This window comes from Protopterus annectens, chromosome 4.part0, assembly GCF_019279795.1.
Source record: "Protopterus annectens isolate FY-2018-M chromosome 4.part0, PAN1.0, whole genome shotgun sequence".
NCBI lineage: Eukaryota > Metazoa > Chordata > Ceratodontiformes > Protopteridae > Protopterus > Protopterus annectens.
This window is the reverse complement of record NC_056733.1, coordinates 1010541012-1010556261: the sequence shown is the minus strand read 5'-3', so window position 1 is coordinate 1010556261 and position 15250 is coordinate 1010541012. Positions and strand designations below refer to the sequence as shown.

General features: G+C 39.9%; 1 protein-coding gene across 2 annotated transcripts in view; it reads left to right on the top strand.

Annotated features, from left to right (window-relative positions):
• CPLX2 (complexin 2) overlaps positions 1-15250 on the top strand; it is a 1020782-nt gene that overhangs the window by 688609 nt on the left and 316923 nt on the right. The window lies entirely within an intron of this gene.

Genomic DNA, 15250 nt, shown 5'->3' with positions numbered 1-15250 from the left:
GGTTAGGGAGTGAGCAGTGGGTTTTAGGGTTAGGGAACAAGCAGTGGTTCTTAGGTTTAGGGAGCAAGCAGTGGTTCTTAGGGTTAGGGAGTGAGCAGTGGTTCATAGGGTTATGGAGTGAGCAGTGGGTCTTAAAGTTAGGGAGTGGGATTGGGTTTTAGGGTTAGGGAGTGAGCAGTGGTTCTTAGGGTTAGGGAGTGAGCAATGGGTTTTAGGGTTAGGGAGCAAACAGTGGTTCTTAGGTTTAGGGAGCAAGCAGTGGTTCTTAGGGTTAGGTAGTGAGCAGTGGGTCTTAAAGTTAGGGAGCGGGAGTGGGTTTAGATTTTGGAAGGGGGGACAGAGGTTTAGGATTTGAGCTAGGGTTCTGGCAGGCAAATAGGAGCTAGGTAGAAGTTTGAGCTCTTGCCTATTTTTGCAAACTGCAACAGGCGAATGTATCATGAGCATATAGCATGCGAGTGCTTGTAATAAAAACCTACTGTCCTTTCACTTTTGGCTGCATCTACCCCCATTTTATTCTGCCCACTACATAAAAAGTAGAACAATCAACACATTACTGTTAATATTGATGTAAACTTCACAGACGCATTACATATAGGTTTACATGTATATGACGGTGCTCTTCCTTAGTACGTAGCCTTGGTACCGGCACCGCATCTATTGAATGAAAAATACTAGCACAATACTAGGGGTATTACACAACAAATACATGTAAAATGTGTGAAAACAACATTTTAGTACAAGTATTTGAGATAATATTGATTAGGGCTGCTATGTGAGTGAGCCAATCATGGCAGTTTACCCCTGCTGTCATGATGTACTCACTTCAGCTTACCCTGTGTAGGCAGATCCCAGAAGGTATGAATAAACATTGGTGGGCTCAGCAACGACTTTCGCGGTAGCATGAATTTGATGAAGCAGCACAAGCCCTGGGAAGTTAACATAGTTTTATGGCCAACCCTAGAAAAATGTTTCCAGTAAAACTGTATGAAACAGAAAGTTTCCCCCGGGGATCACTTCAGTGCCTCTGCTGGACAGAGGCACAGGAACTAATCTAAGGGGGCAGCGGAAGCCAACACATTTCGGCTAGGCTTATAAATGCCTTTGGGCAGATAGCCGAGTACCTACCTATGAACCTATGAACCTATGACTGAAGTTAGTCATAGAGTTATTGGAATCAGAAGAGGATAGTTTGCACTTATGTCAATCAGTCTTTAAGCTTTTAATGTTTTACATAAAGTTTTGCAGGTTGATATTTCAATACATCAGTCTTTTAAAGGTAGTCTGTATAGATGTGTATATCTATATATATATATATATATATATATATATATATGTGTGTGTGTGTGTGTGTGTGTGTGTGTGTTTGTGAGTGTGTGTGTGTGTGTGTGTGTGTGTGTGTGTGTGTGTGTGTGTGTGTGTGTGTGTGTGTGTGTGTGTGTGTGTGTGTGTGTGTGTGTGTGTGTGTGTGTGTGTGTGTGTGTGTGTGTGTGTGTGTGTGTGTAGATATATATATATATAAATGCACACACAAAAACTGCATCCCTAGCACAGTATGTAGATTTTACCACAGTTATCTGTATTGCAAAAAACATCAACAAATTAGAAAAAAATCATACCCAGGAGTCCTGTATAGAAACCTAGCTGACATCTGCCCAGCTATTCCTTAACCCAATTAAATCCGTATTAATCGTATTTACTCCAAAACAGCTTACAGTCAACAAAACATCTTTCTCAGGTACCTCATCCAAAAAAAAACAAGAATCAAACATGTCACATAGGTTCATAGGTTCATAGGTTCATACTAGGCTATCTGCCCTAGGGCATTTATAAACCTAGCCAGAGTGCGTTTGGCTTTCGCCACCCATTTTAAATTTATTTTGCTATGCCCTTTTTCGAGGTTAGTATACTGTGCCTCTGTCTAACAGTGACACAGAAGTGATACCCGGGGTAAACCTACGATCTCCCATCCACTCATCAAGATTCCTCTTGAAGAGAGTCAATGAGGGACTCTGCCTAACCTGGACTGGGATTTTATTCCAGAGTGAAGGGAGTCTCTGGGTTATGAATCTGTCCCTCCAGCATGTCCTATTTATTTCAGTGCTGATGGTTCAAGTCTCTCAAGTGCGTAGCTCGATGGGATTTGGATTTTCTGAGGTGCAGCATGTCCATTAATTCCGGGTTGGACATGGCTTTATACGTCAGGCACAGATCGCCCCTGAACAGGCGGTATGCCACTGAGTAGAGCTGGAGTTTCTTTAACCAGGCAGCATATGGCATCTGTTTAAACCCTTTGATCCTCTTGGTGAGGTACTTTTCGGGTCATTCCAGTTGCTGCAGGTGTCTGGTAAGGTACATCCAAAAGGGGCATTGTACTCAATTATGGGCCTGATGAGGGATGAGTAAAGAGGCACGATGACCTCCCCTGATCTAGATGTGAATCCCTTCATGATTAGGTGGGCTATATAAAATGTTTTTCTAACCACTTTGGCCACATGGTTGTCAAATGAGAGACTGCTATCAACTTGGGTCCCCAGGTCCGTAATTACTTATTCTGTACTTAATGGATTACCACCTATGTGGTAATTTGTGGGCACTTTGTTTTTGCCAAAGGGGATGACTATACACTTTTTGGTGTTTAGCTTGAGGCCATGGCTCTGGCACTAGTTGTCTGTGTCTATGAGGACCTTTTGGAAGATGCTTGTGTTGGCTGGAGAGTCTATTATGGCACCCAGTTTGCAGTCATCTGCAAACTTGGTCAGCCACAGTCCTTCCGTGTTGGCCGGCATCTGTGTTCACCTGTTGCAGAGTTTTTCACAAACTGCAAAGTCCTTCAAAGGGGAGCCCTACTGTCCATTATCAAATAGTTGATGATTAGAACAGCGCTCAGAAAAGATCATTAGTGTCGAATCGCAGAAGATCGAGAATGCAAGTGTTGCTTTTTTGTGACTGTGTGTGTGCGTGTGCATGTGTGTGTGTGTGTGTGTGTGTGTGTGTGTGTGTGTGTGTGTGTGTGTGTGTGTGTGTGTGTGTGTGTGTGTGTGTATGTATGTGTGTGTGTTTTATGAGCTTGGGAATGCTGCTGTTTTGAGTAGTTACCTCCCAGGGTTTTATATATTTGGGGGGTTTGAATAATCACATTTTGAGTATAGAGAGAGTAACTATTCCTGGAGGATCCCCTTTAAAGACTTATTTAATCAAACTCCCCATTAGCAAATACACATGTTTATGTTCCAAAATGTATTTTTAATAGCTGATCATTTATTTATTTATTTATTTATAACCAGTTTACATACTTCTTCAGGCATGCATTTGTGATTGCATTCATTAATCTATACATTTCAGAATAAGAAAAAAACGACATTCAAATTATTTCTATGTGAAAGAAGAATACTACAGAAGTTTATGATCACGCAGATAAATATCAAGAAACAGCTTAACTCTATCTATTCCATAATGATTTGCATTGTGAAAAAAATATGGTTAGTTTCTTGCCATTAACTCATCTATTTATTCTTTTAATAGCTTACTCTTAAAATCTCATTCATTCATTGCTGGTTTAATGACTGAATTACTCTTTCTTTTTGATGACCTGTTCACTCAAACCAGCAAATGTTTCACAGCTCTGTACACAAATCCATTTGCTAGCACAATGTCAGAGTATTTTAAGATGTTAATTGGAGTATCATTACATACAGGCTGCTTAGATTCTGGTCTGTCAGTCAGACATGTGACAACACATGATATTTAAGTGCCAAAGAAAATTTAATTTAACACACATATCTTCGTATGGGAATATATTTTGCTTTGCATAAAATTCTAACAAGTGTTTCTGCATACCATACTAACAAAAAAGGAAATTATCTGAATTTATCATCCAAACAAATGTTTAGTTAATCTTAAAAACAAGCACCTGCAGTTAACATCCAAACTGTAAATGCATTTTTTGCAATTATGTCAACCTTACAGCAGTCTGTTTCAAACCAAAAATGCTTAATTTCTCAAACTATTATTGGTATAAATGTAGAGAATAAGAATAAAAGTGACACGACAGATATAACAATAAATACATAGAAATAATTAGAAACACGAACTTGTAAGACAGGTAGTTTGTTTTATCAGTAGGACTTATAGGAAAAATTGCATTATAGTCACGCACACATAAACACTGTCATAACCGAATATAACAATGCATGCAGATGTGCAAGCACATACACACACACACATATCCCTCATACCCTCACTGCCTAAATCATGAATTGTAAAACAATGTATAAACATACGCATACCATACGTATATAAAATACCATGTATACAATATACTATCCACCAATAACCATAAACTCTTGTAAAGAATAATGTTGAACTAACCAAACCATCTTGTTATAAAATCCATCTTTGCATTATTCATGTGCTAAGAAAAAACAACATGTTAAAAGTTATAAGATGAAATGTACATATGCAAAAAGAAAGAGGAACTATACATCTGATGATGCCAAAAAAAATCAGTAAATATATTAATATTTTATATATTTATGTTCATGCAAAATATATAAAGTCAATGTAAAGAGCTTATAACAACTACTTAACAAGTGCTTTAATTTTCAACAAACATTTTATTGATAAAGACTCATTCAACCCTGGCATAATTAAATGTTTGTTGAAAATTAAAGGACTTGCTAGGTAGTTGTTATAAGCTCTTTACATCGACTTTATATACTTTATATATTTTATATATTTTGCATGAACATAATTCATAAGCATTAGTTCAACATTATTCTTTACAAGAGTTTATGGTTATTGGTGGATAGTATATTGTATACATGGTATTTTATATACGTATTGTATGCGTATGCTTATACATTGTTTTACAGTTCATGATTTAGGCAGTGAGGGCTTGTTTAAACAGAAATATTTGTTTAAATAGATGTTTATTAGCTATTTTTTAAACTTTAATTTTTAATTACTTGATTAACAGAACCTGTGACATTCCATAATTAACTAAGGTTCTGTATTGGCAGTTTTGAGAGGTGTTTTATATAAAATGATGATGTATAGTTTTAAAATTTTAGTCTGAGTATTCTCTCCAACGAAAGCTATTGCTTTAATAACATTTTTGTATTCCTGAAGCCTGCTCTCATCATCCTTACTTTAGTTTTGCTGTCTTAAAAGTTGTTTTATGCCTCAAATGGAGCACAGAGGTAGATAACCTAGAACTAATCTATGAACTTAGACACTCACACACAATTCTTTCATTACTGACAAAACAAACCACAAAAGCCATATATCCAAATCTCATGCAAGTCATCAATAAAGGAAGTGTCTAACCTAAAATTTGCTTCATTTTTCCTAAAATATACATTTCATACAACCCTATACTAATCCTAAATATCAAATCCAGTGACAGTATATAACATTGCAAACACCTATTCTGTTCCTATGATACTCTTCATCTGTTTAGACACCAAAGGAAGTAGAAAAGTTTTCAAATCCCTACACTAGTCTCTGGCTCAGGCATAGAGTATAATACTTTGTGCAGTACAGTTTGTTATTCTGTATCCAAAGCCCTACACCAGTCTCTGACTCAAACATACAGTATAATACTTTGGGCAGCACAGTTTGTTATTCTGTATCCAAAGCCCAACAGCAGTCTCTGACTCAGACATACAGTATAATACTTTGGGCAGCACCATTTTTTATTCTGTATCCAAAGCTCTAAACCAGTCTCTGACTCAGATATAGAGAACAATACTTTGCCCAGCACAGTTTGTTATTTTGTATCCAAACCCCTACACCAGTCTCTGACTCAGACATTCAGTATAATATGTTGGGCAGTACAGTTTGTTATTCGGTATCCATAGCCCTACACCAGTCTCTGAATCAGCCATACAGTATAATACTTTGGGCAATAGAGTTTTTTATTCTGTCTCCAAAGCCCTACATCAGTCTCTGACATAGACATACCATATAATACTTTGGGCAGCACAGTTTATAATTCTGTATCCAAAACCCTACACCAGTCTCTGACTCAGCCATTCAGTATAATATGTTGGGCAGTACAGTTTGTTATTCTGTATCCAAAGCCCTACACCCGTCTCTGACTCAGACATACAGTATAATACTTTGGGCAGCACAGTTTGTTATTCTGTATCCAAAGCCCTACACCAGTCTGTGACTCAGACATACAGTATAATACTTTGGGCAGTACAGTTTGTTATTCTGTATCCAAAGCCCTACAGCAGTCTCTGGCTCAGACATGCAGTATAATACTTTTGACAGCACAGTTTGTTATTCTGTATCCAAAGCCCTACACCAGTCTCTGACTCAGACATACAGTATAATACTTTGGGCAGTACAGTTTGTTATTCTGTATCCAAAGCCCTACAGCAGTCTCTGACTCAGACATACAGTATAATACTTTGGGCAGTACAGTTTGTTATTCTGTATCCAAAGCCCTACAACAGTCTCTGACTCAGACATACAGTATAATACTTTGGGCAGCACAGTTTGTTATTCTGTATCCAAAGCCCTACACTACTCTCTGACTCAGACATACAGTATAATACTTTGGGCAGCACAGTTTGTTATTCTGTATCCAAAGCCCTACAGCAGTCTCTGACTCAGACATACAGTACAATACTTTGAGCAGTACAGTTTGTTATTCTGTATCCAAAGCCCTACACCAGTCTCTGACTCAGACATACAGTTTAATACCTTGGGCAGCACAGTTTGCTATTCTGTATCCAAAGCCCTACAGCAGTCCCTGACTCATACATACAGTACAATACTTTGGGCAGCACCATTTTTTATTCTGTATCCAAAGCTCTAAACCGGTCTCTGACTCAGATATAGAGAATACTTTGGGCAGCACAGTTTGTAAATCTGTATCCAAAGCCCTACATCAATCTCTGGCTCAGACATACAGTATAATACTTTGGGCAGTACAGTTTGTTATTCTGTATCCAAAGCCCTACAGCAGTCTCTGACTCAGACATACAGTATAATACTTTTGACAGCACAGTTTTTTATTCTGTATCCAAAGCCCTACATCAGTCTGTGACTCAGACATACAGTATAATACTTTGGGCAGCACAGTTTGTTATTCTGTATCCAAAGCCCTACAGCAGTTTGTGATTCAGACATACAGTACAATACTTTGGGCAGCACAGTTTGTTATTCTGTATCCAAAGCCCTACACCCGTCTCTGACTCAGACGTACAGTATAATACTTTGAGGCGTCACTTTTCTTTGATTTTTCTCCTTTTTCTTTTGGGCAACAAACAAACTTTCAGAGAGATTTTTGTGTAAACTTGAGCTTTTCTGACAAATCAGTTAGGACTGAACACATTAAATAATTACACCCGTTCATGGTTCAGACTGTATTTCCTTTAGAAAAATCATACTAATACAGATACTGCTATTCAAGCAAATTTGTACATTTAAGCTTTATAAGAGCAATATTGAAAACCTGTCCCTGTGTTTGTGCCTTTAACCCCAATTTTTTAGGCTTTGTCCAGATTTCTTGTGCTAAGAAGTTGAGCGGTATGGCCCCATCACTGCTTTCATGAGAGACAGAGGCATTTGTTTCTTTTTTAATGACCAAGAAAAGACTAGTAATATAAATTTGGAGGGTTTTGATGTCCTGCTCCACATTGGGGATGCTGGGAGCCTGCTCCTCATGAAAAACACTTAAACTTCATTGAGACTCATCATCAGGGGTTTTAATCTTCCATGAAGCATAGCGGAAGGATTTACTATGTCCTTGTTCTAAAATCAAGAATAATATCCATTAAAATTATGCTTCACTTTACTGCACTGCTACCTGTCAACAAGGGTATCTGCACTATTGCTTTCTTTTTTTCTCTAAATGTCATGGTGATCTCTTCAGTAGTCTGTATTTACAAGCATTTTACTGACATCAAAATTAATCATTTCCCACCAATGACCACTTCAGTAGTTTCTGCATGTATGCACAAGCTCTCAAATGATATCGAAATGAATGTCCCACAGTGGTCCATTCAGCTGTCTGTCTAACTATGCACAAACACCAAAATGAAACACTTCCCCCAGTGACCCCTTTCAGTAGCCTGTCCAAGTATGCACAAGCACCAAAAGGAACTAATAAGTAACCCAACATACGTCAGAGACCTGTAAGTAACCCAACATACATCAGAGACTTGTAAGGAACCCAACGTACATCAAAGACTTGCATGGAACCCAACGTATGTCAGAGACTTGTAAGTTACCCAATGTATGTCAGAGACTTTTAAGGAACCCAATGTATGTCAGAGATTTGTAAGTAACACAACGTATGTCAGAGACATGTAAGGAACCCAACGTATGTCAGAGACTTGTAAGTAACCCAACGTACATCAGAGACTTGTAAATAACCCAACGTATGCCAGAGACGGAGACTTGTAAATAACCCAATGTACGTCAAAGACTTGTAAGGAACCCAACGTATGTCAGAGACTTGTAAGTAACCCAACGTATGTCAGAGACTTGTAAGTAACCCAACGTACGTCAGAGACATGTAAGGAACCCAACGTATGTCAGAGATTTGTAAGTAACCCAACGTACATCAGAGACTTGTAAATAACCCAACGTATGTCAGAGACAGAGACTTGTAAATAACCCAATGTACATCAGAGACTTGTAAGTAACCCAACATATGTCAGAGACTTGTAAGGAACCCAACGTATGTCAGAGACTTGTAAGGAACCCAGCATATGTCAGAGACTTGTAAGTAACCCAACATACGTCAAAGACTTGTAAGAAACCCAACGCACGTCAGAGACTTGTAAGTAACCCAACATACATCAGAGACTTGTAAGGAACCCAACGTATGTCAGAGACTTGTAAGGAACCCAACATATGTCAGAGACTTGTAAGTAACCCAACATACATCAGAGACTTGTAAGTAACCCACCGTAAATCAGAGACTTGTAAGGTACCCAACATACGTCAGAGACTTGTAAGGAACCCAACGTATGTCAGAGACTTGTAAGGAACCCAACGTATGTCAGAGACTTGTAAGGAACCCAACATACATCAGAAACTTGTAAGGAACCAACGTACGTCAGAGACTTGTAAGTAACCCAACGTATGTCAGAGACTTGTAAGTAACCCAACGTACATCAGAGACTTGTAAGGAACCCAATGTACATCAGAGACTTGTAAGTAACCCAACGTATGTCAGAGACTTGTAAGGAACCCAACGTATGTCAGAGACTTGTAAGGAACCCAACGTACATCAGAGACTTGTAAGGAACCCAATGTATGTCAGAGACTTGTAAGTAACCCAACGTACATCAGACACTTGTAAGGAACCCAAAGTACGTCAGAGACTTGTAAGTAGCCCAACGTACATCAGAGACTTGTAAGTAACCCAACGTATGTCAGAGAATTGTAAGTAACCCAACGTATGTCAGAGACTTGTAAGGAACCCAACATACGTCAGAGACTTGTAAGGAACCCAACGTATGTCAGAGACTTTTACGTATCCCAACATATGTCAGAGACATGTAAGGAACCCAACGTATGTCAGAGACTTGTAAGGAACCCAACTTACGTCAGAGACTTGTAAGTAACCCAACATATGTTAGAGACTTGTAAGGAACCCAAAGTACATCAGAGACTTGTAAAGAACCCAACGTATGTCAGACACTTGTAAGGAACCCAACATACTTCAGAGACTTGTAAGGAACCGAACGTATGTCAGAGACTTGTAAGGACACCAACGTCAGAGACTTGTAAGTAACCCAACATACGTCAGAGACTTGTAAGGAACCCATCGTACGTCAGAGACTTGTAAGGAACCCAACGTACGTCAGAGACTTGTAAGGAACCCGACGTATGTCAGAGACTTGTAAGGAACCCAACGTACATCAGAGACTTGTAAGTAACCCATCGTACGTCAGAGACTTGTAAAGAACCCACCGTTTGTCAGAGACTTGTAAGGAACCCAATGTACATCAGAGACTTGCAAGTAACCCAATGTATGTCAGAGACTTGTAAGGACCCCAACATACGTCAGAGGCTTTTAAGTAACCCACCGTACATCAGAGACTTGTAAGGAACCCAACGTACGTTAGAGACTTATAAGGAACCCAACGTACGTCAGAGACTTGTAAGGAACCCAACGTACATCAGAGACTTGTAAGGAACCCAACGTATGTCAGAGACTTGTAAGGAACCCAACGTACATCAGAGACTTGTAAGGAACCCAACGTACGTCAGAGACTTGTAAGGAACCCAACGTACATCAGAAACTTGTAAGTAACCCAACGTACATCAGAGACTTGTAAGGAACCCAGCATACGTCAGAGACTTGTAAGGAACCCAACGTATGTCAGAGACTTGTAAGTAACCCAACGTACATCAGAGACTTGTAAGGAACCCAACGTATGTCAGAGACTTGTAAGGAACCCAACGTATGTCAGAGACTAGTAAGCGACCCAACATATGTCAGAGACTTGTAAGGAACCCAACGTACATCAGAGACTTGTAAGTAACCCAGTGTACATCAGAGACTTGTTTTCTTTCCTAGTCTCTTAACAGATGTGCCCAAAGCAAGCAAAATTGGGAAAACACTATATCTCTCATCTTGCTATGGACACCAAAGATACAGCCCAGGACAATGTCTTTCTTGCACTGTGACACAGTCCTCTCAAATTGTGAAGACATTCACTGTTTTTTTGGGGGCAGTACTGCAGCAAGATAATGTAAGCAAGTGTGGGAGGCATGTAGGACTGTCTGGGATGTGCATTTAGGACATATGCATTGCTGTTTCCCTTTGACTAAAAATATATATTTTTTTCATTTTACATGATTGAGTTGCACTCTGGACAGGAAAGCACCTGAGGTACTTGACCCATTCACCCTCCACCACCTCCCACCCCAGCTACACTACTTCCAGGAATGTCTACCTGGGTACAAGCCCCATCTTCAGTGGAGGCCTGGGAAGAAATATTCCATTTTACAGAATGAGTACACGACAGTTATAGAGCATTTAAATAATAAATGTACATACATGGACTTGTAATGATGTGACAGTTAATCAATAAAAAATAACAAATTTACATACATACAACTGAAAATGAATGTACATAGAATTGTAATGCTGTGACATTAACGAAGCATGACAATTAAATGAAGACTCAGTAAAATATCAGTCAATATCAAGATTATAGTCACTTTCAAATGGAATCAGTGGAAAATAGATATAGAGTAGGAGACAGTGAAGTAATTATAGGATGAAGGTGGTTATAAACTAAGAAGCAGTATTGAGGAAGTCCAGGTAAAAGGGAGACATAGATAGTAGTGGTCAGGGATAGATGATGGTCAAATAGTTAGAGATTGTGAAGAAGTAGCTGTATTATCCAGGAACATCACATGTACAGAGCTCATAACAGAATGGGTAGCACTTTAATTGAGTTTGAAATGATTTTTAGGGAGTGTTCTTCTCATATTGCTAGTGGGATAGTGTTCCAGGATTTAGTGAGGTGGTGGGAGAGGAGGGATGTGGAAGCAAAATTGTTGGGTTCGGATATTTGCTACATGTAATAGGTATTTGTCTGATGTAGTGGCCAGGAAGGGTTAAAAATTTGTTTGAGACTGAGATGGTTCATAGGTTCATAGGTTGGTACTAGGCTATCAGCCCTAGGGCCTATACAAGCCTAGCCATAACAACTCCCTGGCTATTTCTTCCCACATTATTTACTTTCCTGGACCCCTGTCTAGCAGGGCGACTGACGTGATCCCTGGGGTGAATTTTCTTTCTCCCATCCAGTCGTCAAGGTTCCTCTTGAAGAGGTCCAAAGAGGCACTCTGCTTTACATGTATGGGCAATCTATTCCAGATTCTGGGGAGTCTCTGGGTCAGGAACCTATCCCTCCAGCATGTTTTGTTTATTGTGATGACAACGTTTAGATCCCTGGAGCATGTAGCTTCGAGGGATTGGGATTTCTTTAAGTGTAGCATGTCCAACAGCTCTGGGTTTGACATGGCCTTGTATGTTAAGCAGAGATCACCTCTGAGTAGACGATATGCGACAGAGTATAGCTGGAGTTTTTTAAGGCGGTCAGCGTAGGGCATCTGCTTTAGGCCTGTGATTCTTTTAGTGAGGTATTTCTGAGGCCTTTCCAGTTGTTGCAGATGTCTTGAGAGGTACATACTAAATGGGGCGTTGTATTCTATAATGGGTCTAATGAGGGATGAGTACAGTGGGACAATGACCTCCTTTTTTCTGGATGAAAAGCCCTTCGTGATGAGATGTGCCACATAGAAGGATTTCCTGACTGTTGTGGCGATGTGGTTATCGAAGGTGAGACCACTGTCCACCTGTGTCCCTAAGTCTCTTATCACACTTTCTGTGTTTAGTGTACTGCCACCTATATGGTAATTCATGGATACATGTTTTTTCCCAAAGGGATAACAATACATTTCTTGGCATTGAGCTTGAGCCCATGGCTCTGGCACCAAGCATCTGTTTCTGTAAGGCCCTTTTGTAGAGTATCCACATCATTTGGGGATTCAGTAATGGCTCCCAGTTTGCAGTCATCTGTAAACTTTGTTAGCCAGAGTCCCTTAGTGTTGACCTGTACTTCAGAGAAGTAGATGCCAAACAAGAGTGGCCCCAGGACTGAACCCTGAGGTACTCCACTTGTCACTTGTCTGGAGCTGGATTTGGAGTCGGCTACTTTTATAGTGTGGGTTCTATCAGTAAGCCATTTAGCAACCCATTGGGTGACATAGGGATTAATGCCCAACTTAGTAAGTTTATCTATGATTCCAGAGAGGGGGATGGTGTCAAAGGCCTTGGCAAGGTCTAGATAGGCTGTGTGGACCACCTTACCCTTGTCCATGGCTCTGGATACTGATTCAAAGAAGTCAATCAGGTTCAGGAGACAAGATCGGCCCTTCACAAACCCAAACTGGGTGGGGTCCAGTGTTTGAAGGTTGCCAATGTCTTTGTTTATAAGTTCCATGATAATACACTCCATGGCCTTGCAGATAAGGCTTGTCAGACTGATGGGACAGTAGTTTCCGGGATCCAAGGTGGATCCCCTCTTGTAGATTGGGATAACGGTAGCTCTGCGCCACTCAGTGGGCATGAAACCTGAGGTGAGGCTATGATTAAACATGACACTTAGGTGAGGTGCCAGTTCATATTGTAGTTCATGTAGTACACAGCCCAGGATGTCATCTGGTCCCATGGATGCTGTATTCTTGGCTTTAGAGAGTGCGTTTTGTACCTGTGTGGCCATTATTACTGGAATTTGGCAATCTTCCGGTATTGAGATAGGCCATTTAGGGGGTGAGAGGGGGGTGAAGTTGGCACTGAATCGATCTGCCTTGATATTGGCAATACCCTTCGGATCAGTATATTTAATGCCATTCTGTTTTAGCTCAGAGCAGATCTGAGCATTGCCATTTAGATTCTTGACATAGTTATAAAATGCTTTGTGGTTGTCTTTGGAATCTTTGGCAATTTTATTTTCGTAACTAGCTTTGGAGGATTTTATGAGGCATCTCAGTTTCTTACTGATGCTAGTAAGGGAGTTTTTTGCATCCTGGGATTTTCCTCTTTTCTGCAAAAGTTTCTTCCTTTTGTTGTAAAGTTTGTTTATGGCAGGGGACCACCAGATTGGCTTCCTTTTTTTGGATGAGAGCATTTTGGTTCTATTTGGGATGGCACGATTCATGCATTAGTGGATCTGCTCATACAGTGCCTTAGTGTAGGATTCAGCAGTTGAACTTTCAGTTCCCGTCTGCATGGGTGTTATGAACTTTGTCACTTCTGACTTGAGTAGCATGAAGTTGGCTTTGGAGAAGTTTTTTATGGTGGTTTCTTTTCTGGGGCGTGGGGGTGGGATGTGGATGTTAAGGGTGATTAGCTTATGGTCAGACCTGACTAACGAGGGGGTGACCATAGGTATGGAGCATTGATTTCCCATGTTGGTAATGACCAGGTCTAGGATATTGGAGCCCCTGGTGGCACTATGGATTAGTTGATCCAGGGCATTGGAATTTATGAATTCCAAGAACCGTTGCGCAAAGGTGTTGGGACATGAGTAGTTTTCCCAGTTAATATCAGGGTAGTTAAAATCACCCAGTATTAGGGTGTTTGGTTCTATCTTAATATTTTCCAGTATGTTTAGAAAGGTATAGTGAGAATCTTGTGGTATGGTGGGGGATCTGTAGAAAGCTACAAATTGGATTGCAGTCTTACCTAGTGTTAGTTGCACTTGGAGAATTTCAGACACATTGTGTTGGCTAACTAGCCTGGTGGTGTGAATATCCTTGGTGAATATTGACACTGCTCCACCTGGTGGAGAGTTGTTAACTTTATACACAATATTATAGATTTTTGGAAGTTGTTAGTAGGTAGGTTAGATAATGTGGGAATTCTAGCCATTGTAACTCTTTTAGGGTAGCACAGTGGAGGGTTTTATTTGGAAGGTTGGTAGTGAATCATGTTATTTTGTAGTAACATTGCTCAAATTGTTTAGCAAGGTCACTTGGATGTCGTTAAGGATGGAGGCATAATACGTTATAGTAGGCAAGAGGAGAGAAAAGGCAATCTGTTTTCTTACAGTGTCAAATGCAATTTTTGGTGTAATTTTTTCACTATATTTTGTGATGTGTGCATCAAATTTTAAGCACTCATCCACACAGAACAAGAGCAGTCATCCATCTACCTGCTTAACTGAATAAACTACTGGAAATTTTGACAAGGCGTCTTTATTCCTCCTACAGGGAGGGCATCAGAGAGATAGAGAGTCTTCCAGATCTGCTAGCTAAAGTGATTTTATCTGGACTTATCATTTACACTCTGTTTCTTCTTAGTCCTGTCACTCTCTGGGTCACATGTGGGATACCAGACGCCATTCTAGCTGTCTGGATTACATTTGTTTTCAGTTAAACAACAAGAAGGAAGATAAACATATACCATAATACCAAAATCACTGTTACAGAGGAAAAGAAATGTTATGTGAATAAATATATGCATAACTGGGGGGGTGGTGTCAGTCACAAAACTAGTAGGAGAAAAAAAAAACAATTCTCAAAACGGCTGGAGCACAACTTTGAACTGTATTTATTTAAGTCCATCTGCGCAGACGGTCCTTTTCAGTGGAGACCTGGGGAGGAAAGATCCAGACAAGTAAAGTTAAATGTACAATTTTCACATATGATGCAAATGCTAAGATAGTATACATACATGCAAACAATACATAAGGCATTAGAC